Source organism: Leptonychotes weddellii, chromosome 9, assembly GCF_054177405.1.
Source record: "Leptonychotes weddellii isolate Sample4059 chromosome 9, ASM5417740v2, whole genome shotgun sequence".
NCBI classification, from domain to species: Eukaryota; Metazoa; Chordata; class Mammalia; order Carnivora; family Phocidae; genus Leptonychotes; species Leptonychotes weddellii.
In genome coordinates, this window is record NC_138377.1 from 50,112,345 (window position 1) to 50,133,181 (window position 20,837).

The window sequence follows — 20,837 nt, forward strand, 5'->3', positions numbered from 1 at the left end:
ATGACTGAGCCACCCAGGTGCCCCAAAACAGGCAAACTCTTAAATAGCAATGCATTTAAAAGAATATCTAAAAGGACAATAAACATTCAAAAAGTTGCTAAAGTTCATTAGTCATCAGCCCAAATGCAAATTAAATCCTCTAAGGCACAAACCAGAGTGGCTACATTTCAAAAGACTGACAGAGAAAGACAAATACTGTATGAGCTATGAGCTCACTAATATGTAGAACCTAAAAATACCAAATTCATGGAAACAGAATGCTGGTTGCCAGGGGAAAGATCCAAGCAGGAGTACTAAGAGAAGCACAAAGTTATGAGGGAAGACAAACACAAAGACACTAGATGAATTTGAAGACTCTGGCACTTACTTATACTAAAATAAATACTAAAGAAAGCCCATCCCTCGCCAGATGAATATAAATCGTCAGATTGAAGGCCGTTTTATTTCAATTCCTTTTATCCAGTACATGTCTGATGTTTAATTTAAAAAAAAATTACCAGGTATGACAAAAGCAAGAAAAACAAACAAACCAAGCATCAGAACAAGACTTGAATATGACTTAGATATTGTAGTTATCAGAGATAAAATTTAAAATAACTATGATTAATTCATTAAGAGCTAGCTATAACAGAAAAAGTAGACAACATGCAAGAACAGATGGATAATATAAGCAGAGAAATGACAACTCTAAGAAAATTAAAAAGAGGGGCGCCTGGGTGGCTCAGTCAGTTAAGCGTCTGCCTTCGGCTCAGGTCGTGATCCCAGGATCCTGGGATGGAGCCCCACATCAGGCTCCCTACTCAGCGGGGAGTCTGCTTCTCCCTCTCTCTCTGCCTGCCACTCTGCCTACTTGTGTTCTCTCTCTCTGTCAAATAAATAAATAAAATCTTTAAAAAAAAAAAAAGAAAATTAAAAAGAAATTGTAGAAATTAAAAGTACACTAACAGAAATAAATAATAGCTTAAAAGCATTCATAAGCAGACTAGACTCAGTCAAGGAAAAAATGAATAAGCTTAAAGATATGTTAATATCTTTCCAGACTAAAATACAAGTGGGGGAAAAAATGGTACATCCAAGAACTGTGGGACAACTTCAAAGGGTGAAACACAAGCAACTGGAGTATCAAAGGGAGAAGATACAGATAATGGAGAAGAAGAAATATTTGTAGTAATAATGGCCAAACCTTTTCTAATATTAAAAACAAACAGCAAACTATAGATGTAGGAAGCTAAGAGAACATCACACAGAAAAAAATATTTTAAAAAATCTTCACTTAGGCATATTATAGTCAAACTGCAGTAAACCAAAGATAAAGGGTAATCTTGCAAGAAACCAGAAGGAGAAAATCACCTGACTCATTGAAGAATAAGGGTGAGAACTCTATTGGGGTTCTCATCAGAAACCATATAACAAGAAAGTAGATTAAAACACATAAAATACTAAAATAAATAAATGAACCAATGTATTCAGCAACATTTTTCTTCAAAAGTAAAGGAAAAATAAAGACTTAATCAGACAAAATAAAACCTGATGTAATTCATCACAAACAGACAAGCTCTGTAATAAATGTTAAAAGAAGTTTTTTAGGGAGGAAAAAAATAATATAAGTCAGGAATTTGGATCAACATAAAGAAAAATAGAGCATCAGAAAAGGAAAAAAATGAAAGTAAAATACTTGTCTATTCTTACTTGATTTAAAAGATAGCTATTTATTTCAAAAGCATAATCATAATCATAACAATATTTTACATGAATATAACATATGGTTATGTAGAACGAATGAGAACAATACTACAAGGGATAGGAAAAAGAAATTGAGAATGCTCTGTTATGTGCATACTTGTGAATTAGTGTAGTATTATTTAAAAGTGGACTTAATTAGAAGTAAATGTATTTTTCAAACGTTAGGGCAACCACTAAAAAAATCTTTTAAACAAAAGTATAATTAATACACTAAGAGAAAAAATGAAATCATATAAAATGTTCAATTAAAATCAGAAGTCAGAAAAATAGAAGCGGTTAATAAAAAGAAAAGTACAATGAATAGAAAAAGTTAAAACATTGCAAAAATTAATCCAGCTATTTCAATAATCAATTTAAATATAAATGGCATAAATATTCCAAGTAAAAGACAGATATTGATTCAGTTTAAAAAAAGCTTAATATATGTTTTCTAAAAGAAACTTATTTTAAATATAAAGAAACTGATTAAAAGGGATGAAGATAGATCATACTGATACTAATCAGAAAACAAAAAACAAAAAGTTGACATAGCTATATTAATTTCAGACAAAGCTGACTTTAGAACAGAGTATCATGGATAAAGAAGAATATTACATGATGACAACAGTCAATTGTTCAAGATGACATAACAGTCCTTAACATGCATGTACCTTACATCAGAGCATCAAAAGATGTGAGGCAAAAACTGACAGAACTGAAAAGAGAAATAGATGACCCCACTATTGTAGCTGGAGACTTCAATACCCCTCTTTTAGTAACTGATAGATCCAGCAGGCAGGAAAAAAGAATTAAACAGAACCACCAATTAGCTTGAAATAATTGACATTTATAGAATACTTCATCCAACAGCAGAACACACATTCTTCTCAAGCTCATATGGAACAATCACCAAGACAGAGCACAATCTGAGCCATAAAACACACCTTAACAAATATAAGAGAATAGAAGACATATACAGTATGTTCTTAGTTGACTATGAAAAATAATGTTATTAAATCAGTAACAAAGCTCAAAATATAAAAATTATTGGAGATTAAGAAATACACTTCCAAATAACTAATAGGTCAAAAGTCTCAAGGGAATTTAGAAATATTTTTAACTAAATGGAAATAAAAATACTAATTATCAAAAACAGCAAAATACAGCAAAGCACTGCTTATAAGGAAATTTATAGCATGAAATCCATATATTAGAAAAAAGAAGATAAAAATAATCTAAGCTTCCATGCTTAGAGCATAGAGAAAGACGAGCAACATTAACCTAAAGTAAATAGGAGAAAACAAATGATAAAAAATCAGAGGAAACAATTAAATGAAAAACAGAAAAATAATAGAAAAATAATCAATATAACCTAAATCTGGGTCTTTGGAAAGATTGATAAAATTGATAAATAGGCTAATCAAAACAAATACAACAACAAAAACAAAAAACAGATCATACAAATTACTAATATCAGAAATAAGAGGGTCATCTACACTGATTCAATGGACATTAAAAGCATAGTATGGAAACAGTCTCTATTTCTTAACTGAATCAACAACTAACAATTTTCTAAAAAAACACACCTACCCAAACTGTCTCATTGGTGAATTCTACCAAACATTTAATGGGAAATGATATTGATTCTATACAAATTCTTCCATTAAAAAAAAAAAACAAAAGCAGAAGTAACACTGCTTAACCCATTCTATGTGGCAGGCATTAGCCTAATACTAAAACCAGATAAAGAGATTGCAAGAATAGAAAACTACAGTCCAAGAGTTCTCTTTAACATAAATGTCAGAATCCTTAAAACATTAGCAAATTGAATCCAATGATAAAAAATATATATAATATATATGTATATATATGTATATATATAATAAACAAATGAGTTATTCTGGACATAAAAGGCTATTTCAAAAGCTGAAAATCAGTGTTCCATAACATCAACGAGCTAATGAAGAATTAAGGTATATATCAAATTGATACAGAAAAACATTTGGCAAAATCTAATACCCTTTCATGATAAAAATTCTCAGCCAACTAGTAATAAAAAAGAACTACCTCAACTTGGTAATAAACATCTTCAAAATGCCTATAGCTATTATCATACTTAATGATGTGAAACTAGATGTTTTCCCTCTAAGATTGGGAACAATGCAAGAATGTTCCCTTTCACCACTCCTATACAACAGCATACTGGAAGTCCTAACTAACACAATAAGACATGAAAAGGAAATAAAAGTTATATAGATTGGGAAGGAAGAAATAAAATTCTTTGTAAATGATATAATCCTTTACATAGAAACTTTCAGAGAACTAACCCAAAAAAACTGGAATTAATAAGTGAGTGCAAATCTAACAAAATATATACAGGATACCTAGGTGAAAAATCTATGTGTATGTGCAAAAATGTTCTTTATTTGCATACTCTTACACTTGAGATAACCTAAACATCCACCAAAAAGAGATAAATAAATTTTAGTATATTAATACAACATCACTATAGAGTGACGAATATTTACAATTTGCAACTATATGCAACAACTGAAATACATTCCAAAATATTAAAAGCAGAATTATAAGCAAAAGAGACAAGGTACAAATGGTAAGTACAGAATTAACCCATTCCTATAAAGTTCAAAATCTGACAAAACTAACAATTTTGGTTATTGAAGTATATATATAGGAAGTGAAACACTAAAAGAAAACAAATTATTATCACATAGCTTACATTATTATACAGTTGTTAGTTTAGTGAAAAAGGATAACATTTCAGATAAGAAGCAGAGTAGGACAATGGCAATGTTCTATTTCTTGAACTGAGTGTTAGTTTCAGTTACCTACAATGTAGTTATTCATTAAGATGTACATATGCTTTATGAACCTTTCTATAGGTGTTAAATGTTTCAATAAAATAAGAACAAATTTTTAAGTAAAACCTTAAGCCATAATCATAATAATAATCATAGTAACAATGACCATTGGCCAATAGAAGTAAATGGCAGTATAGAGAGCAATGATGATCAAAGAAATAAATTGGAACATGGAAAACCAAGAGATTTTATCTTTAAAACAGTCCCAAAAGAACTTTAAATTTTTAAAGGTATACCCTAGAGAAGATAAGCCAGTTTCTTAATTGTCTGTGGAAGTTCAAATAAATGAACAATCTTTTCATAGCTCCCAATCTTTCAATTGTAAATAAAGTCAAGCTGTTTAAAATTCTATTCAATTATGTGACTATCTGCTTACTTGCTTTTTTATTTAAAAAATGTATTTCCTACTTACTTCTAGATGCAGACTAGAAATTAGATTTCTATTTCCAGTTATCATAAAGATTTTGTATTTAAATATGACAAAATCAAGTTTGAAAGTAGAGAAGGACATTATTCTGGAGGTGGATGAAATTCTAATAAAATGAATATTATTAAATTTTGAGGGTTCCAAAAGCATAACCCTGTCCTTCCCCATCCCCAATTTTGTTTTAAATAAGCCATGAATTTCCTTAGTGGTATTTTAATGCTGACTACAGTATAAATTGGGGAAAAAATAACACATTAAAGACAGACACTGGGTTAGGGTTTGATGAGTTCCATCATCATGATCCATTAAAAACTCAAACTGATTATTGCAATAGAAACTCCATATAATGTTCATTATGAAGAAAATGGTAAAAAGGACAATTATGCTTCTGTAGTTTGAAAAAGTGTATATATCTCAAATTACTACTTACCATAGAATCATCTAACACAAATATCATCCACTGTGGCAAAACATGAGAAACAGTTCCTTTAAAAGTCAAGAAAAATATAAGAATGGCCACACTCACCATTTGCGTTCATCACTGTTTAAGAGATCTCCTAACCTATTCAATTAAGTAATAGAAATATAATACAAAGGAAATTGTAATGATGCTATTTGTGCAGATACATAAATAAAATTATATAATTATAAGAACAGCTGCAAATAACTAAAACTAATTAAAAGTTTATCAAAGTTGCTTAGAAGACATAAGGATAAAAAGCAACGTTACAATACAGACACAATCATTTGGAAAAAATATAACATTTTAAACGCTCATTCACAAAAACACAAAAGTTTGTGAAGAAATAGAAAAAAATACAAGACATATAAGGAGAAAGGTATAAACCTTTATCATCAGCCTTGAAAAAGTTCATTGATAGTTAAATTTCATATTAATTTTTTTAAAAACTATTTCTTCCCAAGCCAAAATAAAAATTACTACAGTAAATGTGACTCCAGTAAAATTTAACACATGATTTTTCATCAAACTTGTCTATTCCCAAAATTGAAACAGAAAGGTAAAAAATAAAGAGCCAATGTTATTATAGCCAAGGAAATTTTGAAGGAGAAACAAAAGCAGTGGATTCATTTATTTTACAATCTATCAAAACTTAGAAGAATAATTCAATTACAGCATGGTACATGTGCAGGGATGATGAGGAGAACAATGAAATAACACAGAAAAACTAAGAAATATATCTGTGCATATATGAAAACTCTGTGTATGGCAGCATTAGAGTTGCAATTCAATGGGCTAAGGATGGAATATTCAATAATCAGCATTAGAACAATTGGTTATCAGTATAAAAAAAAGAAAATAGAACTGAACTTTACTCCAAATCCATTTTAATCTCCACCACTATAAAAAAAAAGTGAAGAGACTTATTTTTATTAAGTTATTTATTTATTTATTTGACAGAGAAAGAGACAGCGAGAGAGGGAACACAAGCAGGGGGAGAGGGAGAAGCAGGTTTCTTGCTGAGCAGGGAGCCTGATGTGGGACTCAATCCCAGAACCCTGCGGGGTCAATAACCTGACCCCAAGGCAGACGGTTAATGACTAAGCCACCCAGGCGCCCCAAGAGAGACTTTTAAAATATTAACAGAACATACAAGAAAAAATCTTTATTTAATAACAGAGAATAGCTTAAACAATGCAAAAAAAAAAAAAAAAAAGAAAACACACACACACACACACATTCCCCAAACCAAAAGAAACAATTGATAAATTTGCCAAATTAAAATGAAAACATTTTATCTGGACAAGGACTTCCTGGGACATTCCCTTTCTTGGAGCTTGGGATCCTTTGTGCAAATTCCTCTTTGTAAAAACGATTTACTTTCTCACTGCACTGTCCCTTAAAATTAAGAACTGAAATTATTAAATATTAAAAAATGCTGATGAAAACTTGATGACAATACAATACACTGAATTAAGGCATCCATCCTATGTATGAAATATTAAATGTGTCAGTAGCTTTATATTTAAAAAACTATCTCTGGGTTACTAGTATAGGTAAGCTTCCGATTGCTCACAGATCTACACTAATAAGACCTAGGAAAACTCTCAGCTGACACCATAAAAGAGGGTGCTTAATGACCATCTCCCCAGTACAATCTGAGGCAACATAATCTTTCCCCTGACTGGATGGGAAAGGGTCACGTTTCCTTGGGGATCTGCCAGCTGTAGGAAGGATTCCACAACCCCCAATCTACTTTTACTTTAGTGTGTGTAAACAACTCCTGAATGGTTAAAAAATATAAGCTATATCTTATTTCCCACTTATGCCCTTTTGAGTGTCAAGGGTCTGGTGCGGCATTAAAGCAAAGTTGTGTATTACTCATTATCTTATGAGTTTGTGTCTCATTTAGGAAGAAAAAATGTAATTCCTGCCTCAACCCCTGAACTTACAATACTAGTCCTTGATGAACATGGTATAACATTTTAAAGTGCAAACACTAGCCACAGATTGGGGCAATTTTATATAACTCAAGAAATCCACAAAAGACTAGAATGCAAAATACATTTTTTAAAAACTACTATAATCTGATAAGAAAAACACAAGCTAATATGAAAATTAACAAAGGACTTCACCAAAAAGAAAATCTGAAAGGCCAATAAACTCATGCAAAGATTCTCAATCTTATTAGTAAATCAAGTAAATACAAGTCAATACAAGAATGAGAAACCATTCCATATCAAATATGGCCGTTCCATATACAGTAATATTTCATAATATATAAGGAATTTATTTAAAACCTGAAACATAGAAGAATGTAGTTCAACAATGAAAACTATGGACACATCTATACAATTTTTTTAAATTAAGACTATTTTTTCAGAGCAGTTTAAGATTCACAGCAAAATTGAGGGGAAGGGAAAGAAATTACTCATATACTCCCTGGATCACACATGTAAACACTCTCCTGTTAATAATATCCACCATAGTGGGACATTTGCTAAAAATAATGAATGTAAACTTGACACACCATAATCCCCCCAAAACCCATACATAGTCTATATTATCATTCACTCTTGGTGTTCCACATTCTATGGGTTCAGACAAATGTATAATGACACATATCCATCATTATGATATCATACAGAGTATTTTCACTGCCCTAAATCCTCTGTGCTCTGTTTACCCCCTACCCCTAAACACTTGGCAACCACTGATCCTTTTGTTGTTTTGATAGTGTTGTCTTTCCCAGAATGTTATACAGTTGGAATCATACAGGATGTAACTTTTTCAAATTGGCTTCTTTCACTTCCTAGCAGGCATTTAAGTTTCTTCCATGTCTTTTCATGGCTTGATAGCTGTTCTTTTTTAGTGCTGAATAATTTCACTGTCTGGATGTATAGTTTATTTATCCTTTCACCTACTGAAGGACATCTTGGTTGCTTCCAAGTTTGGCAAATTATGAGTAAAGCTGCTATACAAATCTGTGTGCATGTTTTTGTATGGACATACATTTTAAAGTTTTTTGAGTAAATATCAAGAAGGATGATTGTTGGATCTTATGGTAAGAGTATGTTTAGTTTTGTAAGGAACAGGCAAACTGTCTTCCAAAGTGCTGCACTATTTTGCATTCCCACCAACAATGTATGAGTTCCAGTTGCTCTACATCCTCCCCAACACTTGCGTTGTCAGTGGTTCGGGTTTTGGCCATTCTAATAGATGTGAAGTAGCAGCTCATTGTTGTTTTACTTTGCATTTCCCTGACGACACATAATGTGGAGCATATTTCATATGCCTTTTTTTTTTTTTGGACCATCTGTATACCTCCTTTGGTGAGGTGTCTATTAAGGTCTTTGGCTCCTATTTAAAACATGTTGTTTGTGTTTTCACTGTTGAGTTTTAAGAGTTCTTTGTATATTTTGGATAACAGTCCTTTATCAGATATGTCTTTTGTAAATATTTTCTCCCAGTCTGTGGCTTGCCTTCTCATTCTCTTGATATTTTCTTTCAGAGTTTTTAACTTTAATGAAGTTCAGCTTATCAATTATTTTCCTGGATTGTTTCTTAGGTGTTTTATGCAAAAAGGCATCATCATACCCAAAGTCACCTAGGTTTTCTCCCATGTTAGTTTCTAGGTGTTTGATTGTATTGCATATACACATAAGGCTTTGATCCATTTTGAGTTACCTTTTGTGAAGGTTTTATGATCTGTCGTGATTCATTTTTTTCCATGTGTATGTCCAGTTGTTACCACACCATTTGTTGAAGAGAGAGACTGTCTGCTCCATTGTACTGCTTTTTTTCTCTGTCAAAGATCAATTGAGTATATTTACAGGGATCCATTTCTGGGCTCTCTACTCTGTTCCACCAATCTATTTGCCTATTCTTTCACTAATCCCACACCTTTTTGATTACTGTAGCTTTATAGTAAGTAGCTTTATAGTTAAGTCTTGAAGTCGGGTAGCATCAGTCCCCTAAGTTTGTTATTCTTCAATATTATGTTGGCTATTCTTTGCCTTGTGCCCCTCCATATGAACTTCAGAATCAGTTTGTCAATAGCCATGAAATAACATCCTGGAATTTTGATTGGGACTGAATTGAATCTACATATCAAATTGGTAATTAATGACATCTTGACAATACTGACTTCTCTCCATGAACATGGAATATCTCTCAATTTTTTTGTTTATGCATTTATGCTATTTTAATGTTTTACTTGCATGAGATCCTTTTATAAGTTACAGAATTTATAATTTGGGGATCATATTATATTACATATTTGGGTTTGTGATACAAGATAATTATGTATAATTTTAATCAAAATTATTTTCAGCTTTATTCTTGTTTTCAATAAACTTCTGTTTATTAAGAATGATTATAGAATGCTGGTTAACTTACATTCTAGTGAAGTAAAAAATTACTGAATGCCCTAAACACAGATTACTAAATTTCAAGGAAATACAGCATACCAAATGTACCTACTACTGAAACAAGAAATAAGATATAAATCTCTAGAGACTATGGACTCTGAGAAACAAACTGAGGGTTCTAGAGGGGAGGGGGGTTGGGGGATGGGTTAGCCTGGTGGTAGGTATTAAAGAGGGCACGTACTGAATGGAGCACTGGGTGTTATACACAAACAATGAATCATGGAACACTACATCAAAAACTAATGATGTAATGCATGGTGATTAACATAACATAATAAAAAAAAGATATAAATCTCTATAACTTACCATTCCTCATAAGGATTTCCAGTGCCTTGGACTTGTCATTATTATTTTTAATGCCTTTGATATATGTATTTTTAAAGTAAATCCCTGACATCTGTTGTTTCACATGAGTATTTTGCATAAAAGGACATTGCAAAATGTGTAAATAAATGGTCTTTTTGGCTTATTTGGAGTAGAATAATTAGACTTTTTTGTATCATGGTATGTCTTATAGACTGAAGTTACTATTTTATTAATGTCTGGACTTATTTCTGAAGATGGCTCAAGAAGTATCCTGAGAAACAAAAGCATTAAAAAAAAAAAAAAAACTTACTTCAGCAAAACACCTGTCTAGGTGTAGAGGAAAGACTTGATAATTTCTGAGGTCTAATTACTTGTTCACATGGGTATCATGTGGCAAAAATAAATATAAAGATACTACTAAGACTGGAGAAAGACGAGCTGGACTTAGGCTTGATGACTGCTAGATTCTAATTGGATGTTTTCTTCAATATCTTCCTTATTTATCATTATGATTCATAATGAAGTATTATAGATCTCTACACATGAATACCCTTGCACAGTAAGTCATATATATGGATTTTGTCTCCAAATGAAATCAGGTAAACCACTGAGAAACTGCCCACAAACCATAGTAAAGCATTACCAAAGAATTTTAAAGAATCTCCTATATCTTTAATAAAAGTTACTTACATACTATGATGACTAGAGAACAAACCCAAAAAGTGATTCAGATGTTGTATTTCTGCTGGACTCACTATTATGTGACTCATTCTTGGATACCAGTTTCCAGACTGGGGACATTTGAATATAACTACATCAACAAAAGCCATGAACGCCATAGGTCTACTTCATTATCATTATAATTATTAAATGGAGTCATTCTTTAACTAAACCTGACCTAAAATTTTGAGTTTCACCATGTCATTTCAAGATACACACAAGAAATATTGAAAAATGCTCCAAAATATAACTTTGATTAAATGAAAATATTACATTAAATTACATATAATTTTATTTGTCAGTATATTCTTTTAAGTAGAGAATTCTCAGAAAAAGTTTACTCTCTTTTCCTGTCTCCTTATAAATAATGAATGTATGTTTTCAACTGTGGATTACTTCTGCACTGAAATCATTATTGTAGTAGGTATTGAAATAACCTAAAAGGCACTCATTTGCCTGTAATGGAACTCTATCTTCAAGACATAAATAAGTAAGCAGGTATTAAAAGGTTATTTGTTTTTCAGATATTAAACAGTATGTTAAAACTTCAGGATTTAGAACAGTAATCCGTATCTGCATGCAAGTGATCAAAAAGAAAGCCAGATTCTTATTATGGATTTAGAATTAATTGCCTGACACTAAGAGGAACAGTCACCTTAAAAAAAGTTGCTTTTTCACATCAGCAACAAAGCTTTTACCTCAGCTGCCAAATCTTATGTGCCTGATGTTTTGTATAAATATAGGGGGAATGCATTTTTATGTCAAGTAAATTACACCTTCAATATTCCTAATGACTGAAGGTAAGATTAATTAGACAAATGAGATTAAGCTACTACCTGCCAAGTCACAGTCATCATCCAGCTTTATCTACGTAATGAAGGATGATGGAAAAGGTTATCATTCGAGACTAACCCATATGTCTCCTCCTGCTTGTCCCCATCCCCAACTGGTGTGTTTTACTTATCCCTTCTGGGTGATAAAATATCTTCAACACCACTGAGGTTCTCCAACATTCTAGATATTAAATACTTCTGTGTCAAAACCATATAATCTAAGTTAACTGTGTTAGATATCTAGATAGCTCTTTTCGAAATCAAGTCTCTAGGTTTTCCTAAATTATTAATGTTTCCAGCTGGCACTGATATGTCTACAAAGTCCCTGATTTTTTTTTCACACATCTTTCCATGTAGTTCTGTAATTTCATTGTGTTTTCCCCTTCATAAGTCATTAGTAATAATAAGCGAGTGTTTATAATCAGTGTAGCCTACACTGATTCTTCTAGTCTGTGAGTTTCTTACTATGGTAAATCATAGATTTTTCTCTAAATGAAGTCTTTGTACCCCCAGTTGTTTTCCTTGCTATAAAGTCTCCCATGCTCTTTTTAATATTAATAAGAGATGCCTCAGTTTACCCAGAGAATTCTAAATTTGACATATGTTAAAATGCCCCCAATGCAGCCCACAGTGATATAAGGGAGGTTTACTAGACATGAAACAGGGTGCTCATCACAATAACTGGGATAATAACCTAGGTTAAGTCTGTACAAATTGGACTTTTTCCAATGAGTTCCATAGCCAATGCTTTGCAATTAAGCTTGTTGCCATACATCTAATGTCAGTTGCCAGGAATACTCTCCACATGACATCAATCTCTCCTGGTCCTAAATGTAAAGTAATCATTATCTCCTAAAGCAAAACATTTATTCAGACCTCATCCCAGGACACTTCATAGTAAGAACTATAGTATTAGCAACCCACAGAAATGACACTAACAGTAGGCTGAGAGAGCAGTGGCCTTTCTACATCAAGTATTGCCAGCTAAGACATTTTTAGTTTTGGTGTCAGTACTTAAGGGCTTTTGGGAGAACTGTGCATTAGCTCTCTAGCTTCTGGAATATTTACCTAAGTGAGACAACACATCAGCACATTAACAATAGTCTAATGTTGAGAACTATCTCTGAGGTTCAAATTCTACTTATACTAAGTAGCATATTTGCATAATCTCAGATGGAAAAACTTCTTTTTCACTGAGCTCACATGACTATATGTAGTTTTCCATCACTAGTTATGGTAGTTATTTCTGCATTGCAATACCTGTATCACTCCTACTGATCTATAATTATTTTTCAACAAAAATTCCAATTGGATTCATTTGTACCTGCTTCATAACAGCAAGGACAGGGTCTTGATCAATCACCTATCAGAAAATAAGACCCAAGGAATGTAGCCAAGACTAAGAAGGAGAGAGGGTAGCAGTATACAGGCACTAGAAAAATAAACACCCACTGAGAATGGCAAGCCTGCAATAAAACTTTGACAACAAGAAAACACAAAACCAAAGAGATTTCATAGTCGGTGCTTAAAAATTCTATTCCAGTTGATGTCCTTGAAACCCCCACGGTGGAGTAGGGCTGGGGGGAAAGGGGGCTCTAGGCCCATGTTCATAGTGCCTAAAAAATGAAAAGAGGTTTCCATGATGAGCAAAATGGACATGGATCATGACCTCATAGTGCTCACATTCTGAAAGGGAGGTCAACATTAGATAACTGCATGAAGAGACATAAACTTGTAATGAATTTCAGTTATATGGTACTGTGGAACCAAATGATAACAGGTCATGATCTGGTCAGGCAGAAAAAAAAAGGCTTCCTTCAGGAAGTGACTATTGTGTTGAGATACTAGGCAAAAAGGAATTGGGAGTGGTGATCTGTTGAGGGAGAAATAATCATGTGCAAAGACTTTGGTGGAAGGTCATATGATGTACCTAGAATGCAAGAAAGGTGAAGAGCACAGTGTGAAATAAGTTGGGGACATTTAGAAAAGGGCTAAACCGGGAGCCTGGGTGGCTCAGATGGTTAAGCTTCTGCCTTCGGCTCAGGTCACGATCCCAGGGTTCTGGGATCGAGTCCCGCATCGGACTCCCTGCACAGCGGGGAGCCTACTTCTCCCTCTGCCTCTCTCTCTCTCTCTCTGTCTCTCATGACTAAATAAATAAAATCTTTAAAAAAAAAAAAGGGCTAAACCACTTGAATCAAATAAGTTAATGTCTATTAAAAAGTACTGGAAGGTGTCAAATGATAATATATTGATTATTATGATAAATGGTTAAGCCACTGTCAATTAATGTTACCGGAGTTGATAATTTCCAAGTCTTAAACATAAGGAAATTTGTTTCAGAAAAATAAAAATATGATATATTTAATGTCAGTAAGAATACTTAATATTTAGAAGGCATATTAGTTTTGTAGAGTGATTATCATTACTGCAGTGCATATAGTAAATTATCTTTAGATACATATATACATATGTATATATTTAGACAGGCATGCACATTTCCTGTTCAGGTATTATTGTTTATTGTTTAATTTTATCACAGTGCTTTAGTTAAACAAGAAGGAACAGTAGAAACAGACAAAAATACTATTTTACTGACTAAGACTAACTGAAAATGCCACAGTGAGAAAAATAACCATCATAACAACCACCACTACCTCAACTCTCCTACACTAGTAACGAATAGATATTCCATTGCCTCATTATTTTACTACTTCTCCAGGCTTTACTTCCTCTAAGAAAGTTCCTAGTATTCCATTTATTTTTAAAGGGATTTTAATGGACGTGCTATGAATTTTCAATGAGCTATTTGAAATCTGAGGAACCTAATTAGGAATGTATTTACTTTCTCTTTTTTTCAGGGTGATTAATTCCATGCAAGACTTTCAGCCTAATGTTACTCCAAAGAAAAAAATAGAAAGGTAAAAGGAGGTTCTACTTCTACAGACTAATGGACTGGTAATTTAAAAATTGAATTAAGCATTAACTCAGAAGAGTCCTTCTCAATATATAAATTATTTCTGTTTAGCCTTCTATTGCCAGGTTAATTAAGGAAATCCTCCAGCCTTGATTATAACCATTAGTAAATGAAAATGTATTTGAATTCACTAGTCTTGTGATTTACACTAGAGAATCTATGTTAGTAAATATATTTCCTATGCTAACAGCTTTCATAAAGTCAGATGTGTTATTTAGAAAAGTCAGCTTTATCTGTGGAAAACAAAAATTTATTAAGTATCTAATTTATTGTTTGGGCATATAAAATCTCTGTAGGTTCTTGTGGGGTTGCCTTTAAGAAACAAACCTTATATATCTCTATATCTTCAAGATGTGTGAAATCAACTCAAGCTTAGTCGGGTCCTCCATTTCTTTAAAAAAGCAAAACCTAGAAAATCTGAAATGTCTCCCTCAAGTTGCTTTATTTAATAAAAAGTGCAAGAACAAAAACAGCAAAAGCAATTTTTAAGATAAATGAATAAATGATGTACGAAAAGAGTACAAGGTAATAAAACATGCATAGAAAAAACCTACACTAAAATAATGATTTGTAATCTATCTTCTGCATACTCCGACTCATCATTTTATGCTACAGTTATAATGAATTAACTTCAATATAACCTAATATATCCTATTTGTTTATGTCTTAAAAGTAGTCCTTCTAAATTACTTTGAGTACACTAGCAACAACATACTGAATGCCTGTTTTAACTATGAAATAGATAGCACCACAATTCAGAAATAAATTCTTAACAACAGTCTTTCTGTTCCCTTAAAGATATAGACCTATCTGTTGCTGGCATATTGAAGCTGTAATATGTTGCAAAATAAAACTAAGGTTATTAAGTATTTTCTACCCATTCTCTTCAAGGAAATTTTAATTGCTAAGCACCTAATTAAAATAAATAATCTAGGCTAAATCAAACTTTTACTGTCTATAAAAATGCACGCATAATCATTTTGTGTGGTGACATTTTGACACAAATATATCCCTAAGAGAAGCAAGGGACGCCTACACCGTGTATTTGGGAAACGGGAAAAAAGAAATATGTCAAATTTAAACCAAATAAACTAGAAAAATGGCAAAACAATAGGATTAGAAGTATGAACTAGGAAAGTCTGAACATTCCCCAAGATACCGTTTTTACTTTTCAAATCCTATAAACATAAACAATCATGTAATTGATGTATTTACCTGATATATCCAGTAATTAAAAAGCCCAAAGATAAGTATGCAGCTGGGAATTGGTTTGGGGGTGGCGTGTAATATATTACATTACGCATCTTGTACAATCTTCATGTCCTGATTTCAATCCATGTCCCTACCTGTGATTTCTCTTTTGTTTTTTAGTATGCATATTTATAAGTTGCCATAAATTCTCCTTCAAGGACACAGAGAACACGTTACTCAGTAAACCAACAAATCAAGAGAAATGTCATTTCCTGCACCAGTCTCTTACTCTCCATATACCATTGGAGATCACAGTCATGAAAAGGGTAGTTGATATTTAAGAATCAAAAGACCAGAGATTTTATTCCATCTTCTTAATTCATTAGACAAGCAAATTTAATAAAATATTTGGTCATGCTGAATCCATTTACTTATGTGCAAATATTATTTTAATCTCTCCCCTCTCTATGCCTCAAAGCTGCAAATATAAATCATGATAACCATGTGAAGCAGTCCTGAAAAAAATCTCAGAAAACCCCATAAACATATGGGTTATCAGCATAAAAAGTAATAACTATATCTTCAGAAAGATAAAACTCAAAAAAGAAGCCAAATAGTCAGTGATGAATAATCCTGGTTTTAATTTGTATATGAATTTGCAAGATTTCCAGTTAGCCTCCTCTAAGTATTTTTAAAACCACGGGCAACGATCAAACTGAATGTAGTCAACTTACTTCTGGAGCCAGAAGAGTTCCTCACTGCTGTGAAGGAGTCAGCACTCTGCCTGGCTGCTGAAGAAGACGGACAGGGTGAAAGCATCTCCAAAGCTGATTCTGAGGATAGTGTCAGAAGGGTGCTCAGCTACTACATATCTTCCCAACACCTGGCTGAATGGTTACAGGGACTCTTCAAAGGAGACAAGCACAAAAAGAGTGTATCAAAATATGTCTATAAATATCTTTGAAAAATAGAGTTGCTGTTAACTGTGTGATCAATCCCAAAATATATCAGGAATATCACAAAATATAATTTGAATAGATTTGCATAATAAGGCTTTCTAATGGCCCTGATTCCAACAGCTATGTCAGCGTTGTGTTTTTCATCTTTAGAGGTTTTCTTATCTCATAATTGAAGATAGTTTAAACAATCGAAAGATATATAGTTCAATTTTCTTTACATTTCAATTAATTCAACTTGCAGACTAATGTTAAAAAAATTACAAAAGTCAAGAAATGTTTAACCATCATCTACTATGTACCAAGCACATGATGCTGGCCATTCAGCAGTGAATGAAGCTCATAAATCCTGCCCTCATAGCAGCAAACTGCTTTATGTTGTGATGCCTGTATTTCCTTCAAGACAGAATCTACTTATTTAAACACATCGATAATCTACAGAGGAAATCCTCAGATGTGCCACTTGTATTTGAACTTCATGTCAGAAGATTGCTGATTTCTACCTATTTCTGAGAGTCCCGTATTAATCTAAATAATAACTGATCTACATCTAGGAGACACAATATTTAACTTTCTTTCCCCTAACATCTATATAATAATGCCAATTAATATTCAACCACTATCACTTTTAATGCAGAAATAGGCTGAATTGTTTAAAATGTTTCTTAAATGAACAAAGGCATTGTAATTTTACTTAAGTCATGATTTATTTTATCTTATTAAGAATCATATAAGATGATACAAAAACAGTTTGGGTTTTGTTTATTGTTTCTGCTGTCTCCATTTGTAAAAATGTGTGAATGATCTTATAAAGTCAAAATTTAAGAGGGTGATTATATTGTCCTGAGATGGCTGATAATTATGGCTTAAAAAAAAAAAGTAAAGCTACTGCTTAAAGTTTATATTGAAATTACTCAGGAATGTTAAAAATCAATGAACAGATTAATGGTAAAGTGGAATAAAAGTAAATTACAGTTCATTTCAAATTACCTTTATGAATCTGCCAACTGATGCTATCTTTTTAAAATTTATATTTATTACAAAAGAAAGATGTGTCTTAGAGAATTAGGGAATAACTTAGATATACCACATACACACATGCATGAATATAAGTCAATCATATGCCAACCATTCTGAGACAGCTGTCATTTGCCTTGTTATTTATTTCTTTCCATGAATATTTTAATTTTTACATTTTATATGCATGATAAAAATATAAGAAATACAAAAGCAAATCTCCCTCCAAAGCAAGACATATACCCCTTAGAAGAAACCAATTTCAAATTTCAGAACATCCTCCCAGAAATACTTCACACATATATGAATGTGAGTCTGTGTGTGTGGATTTTTATACATATATAAGATTGTACCCTATTTTGCTCTATTCCTTTTATTTCATACACCATGAAGATCACTCCTGTTTTCTATTATCGACCCTATTCATTCTATCCATGAGTTTCTATTATATACATACAATATAATCTGCTCATAATATGTCCAGGTTGAAAATTAGCAAATGTCCAGGATTTTATCATAAGATGATATAATCAACGTCCTATTATACATCTATCTATGTACACATATTAGTGAATACATTTATAACAAATTCCTAGGAGTAAAATGTTTAGGTACAGAAGCCTGCTATTGAAACTCTGATTATGCTCCCTCCCTGTAGTAAAGAGGAAGTATAAAGCAAGAGCAAAATATTATTAATATCTCCAATTATTATACTAACAATAAAAAAGGACTGATGATCAACAGTATCTCCATGTCTTCATTTTAGCATGGAAAGCATAGTAACTGCTACAATCCTTTCTAAATTCTAATAACCCAAAGTTCTTTTTATCTACAGTTATATCATTTATTAATTATAACACTTTCCCTTTTCTTACAATAACTTTTATTAAGTACTTACTATGTGCTAGCTGCCAAAAAGCATCTATTATCTAAACCAATTCTCCCAAGAATCAAATGAAATAAATGCATATTCTTTTATTTTTATTTTTTTTTTAAAGATTTTATTTATTTATTTGAGAGAGAGAATGAGACAGAGAGAGAGAGCATGAGAGGGGGGAGGATCAGAGGGAGAAGTAGACCCCCTGCTGAGCAAGGAGCCCGATATGGGACTCGATCCCGGGACTCCAGGATCATGACCTGAGCCGAAGGCAGTTGCTTAACCAACTGAGCCACCCAGGCGCCCATAAATGCATATTCTTATACACTGCTATGAAAAGTAGGGATAGAGGTAAGTCAACTAGCCTTGAGCAAGGTCATATAGCTAGCACCAGGCAAGCCTGGGACTCTTAATCTAGGTCTAGCTCACTCCAAATCAATGCTCCTGTATCTGATATTGTAAGTGAAGATTTCAGAAAGCCATTATAGAATTCTATAGTAAAGAAACACAAAGAAGGTGCTGGGTTTTTTGTGGTTTTTTTTGTTTTGCTTTTTGCTTTTTAGTCCATATATTTTGGTCAGTGCAATGCCAAAAATAGTAGGTTTTAGACTGGTATTCTAATACTGCAAGTCTGTGGTGCGATCTTACAAAGATGTCCTTTTCTACTTGATAATATCTTGAAATAAAACATCTTATGAGAAATTTTGATCAGTCCCTTAGTTCCAAGTTGTTGCTATGTTGGCCTTCTTCCACAGTCTTAGAAAATTTGGCAACTGTTATTGTTTATGTACATGTATTCCCAAGAAATATGGTTCTTCCTCCAACAATTATCTTGAATGCCAACATTAAACTCTGAAAGAACTCAGGAAACATGGGCAAAACTCAGACAGTTATTAGGGAATATTTTTTTCAAAATGGAGAATCATGACCCCTTCCAGATCCTAGTGGCATCTTCTTCCCCTCAAGGTCTTCGCTAAGTGCTCATCAGTTGTCTGAACATATACTTTGATTCAAATCTCACTATCAAAAAAAAAAAAACAAACAAACAAATCTCACTATCGATAAAGGCAGGACTTTAAAAGTCTTATGAGCCTTGACTGGAATCATAGCAATGACCATATTACTCAGTTTTCTCTCTTAAAATGAAAAACAATATTACAAAAAGTTGTCATTATTTCAAGGTGTCATATATCTGAAAGTACCAATCTGGAATAAAATTCATTGTAGGCATGTGATAATTTTGTTTCCCTCAGGAAGTTTTTCCTAAGGTTGCCCTAAGTTTTACCACATTGATCACTAAAGAAACCCTTGAAATATTTGAAGGTAGCAGTAACATAATCTTAAGTATTTCCTTCAAAATTAAAGATCCACTTTGAGCAATTATGAATCCACCAAAAAGCATCATTACTTATCTTTCTCCACCTTACCTCTAATAGTACAAAATAAATAACATGAAGGAGCTGATCTCATTAGTTTTTAATTATATCTACCTTGTGTTGAAAATGATTAAAAATTAAACATTTAGTCGTCCAGATGTTTCAGCTACATGATGCAAAAACCCAGCTGTTTTGAAATATATGATGAATAAATGAATTAGATGGTTTCACTGTAATTTAGTCAATCACTTATTTGATAATCATATAATAATATATTGTTTGGTATAATATAGCCATGATCTTAGTGGACTACTCCAAAAATGAGGGTATAATATAAGAAATACTATTTTATTAAGACAAATAACTTGAAAAAAAATTTGGACCAGAAATACAGAATAAAATCAGAAATTATTTTTTGATAATGGGTTTTTGAAATGCATAAATATTCAGGGGGATTCATAAAAATGCTATTATTAAAACATGCTTGCCTCATCACCAGTACTGTTAAACCTAATTTAAAAATTAAATTAGAAACCCTGATTGAATATGACCTCACTGATATGAGGAATTCCTAATCGCAGGAAACAAACTGAGGGTTGCCGGAGTGGGGGGTGGGGTGGGAGGGATGGGGTGGCTGGGTGATAGACATTGGGGAGGGTATGTGCT

At 32.5% G+C, this 20,837-nt stretch overlaps 1 protein-coding gene across 2 annotated transcripts in view; it reads right to left on the minus strand.

Moving 5' to 3' along the window:
• Window positions 1-20,837, minus strand: part of LRFN5 (leucine rich repeat and fibronectin type III domain containing 5) — a 220,573-nt gene that overhangs the window by 94,425 nt on the left and 105,311 nt on the right. For both annotated transcript variants that reach the window (XR_004074619.2, XM_006727111.3), the window contains exon 2: window positions 16,680-16,851. The gene's annotated coding sequence lies outside the window, so the exon portion shown is untranslated. The remainder of the gene's footprint in view (window positions 1-16,679; window positions 16,852-20,837) is intronic.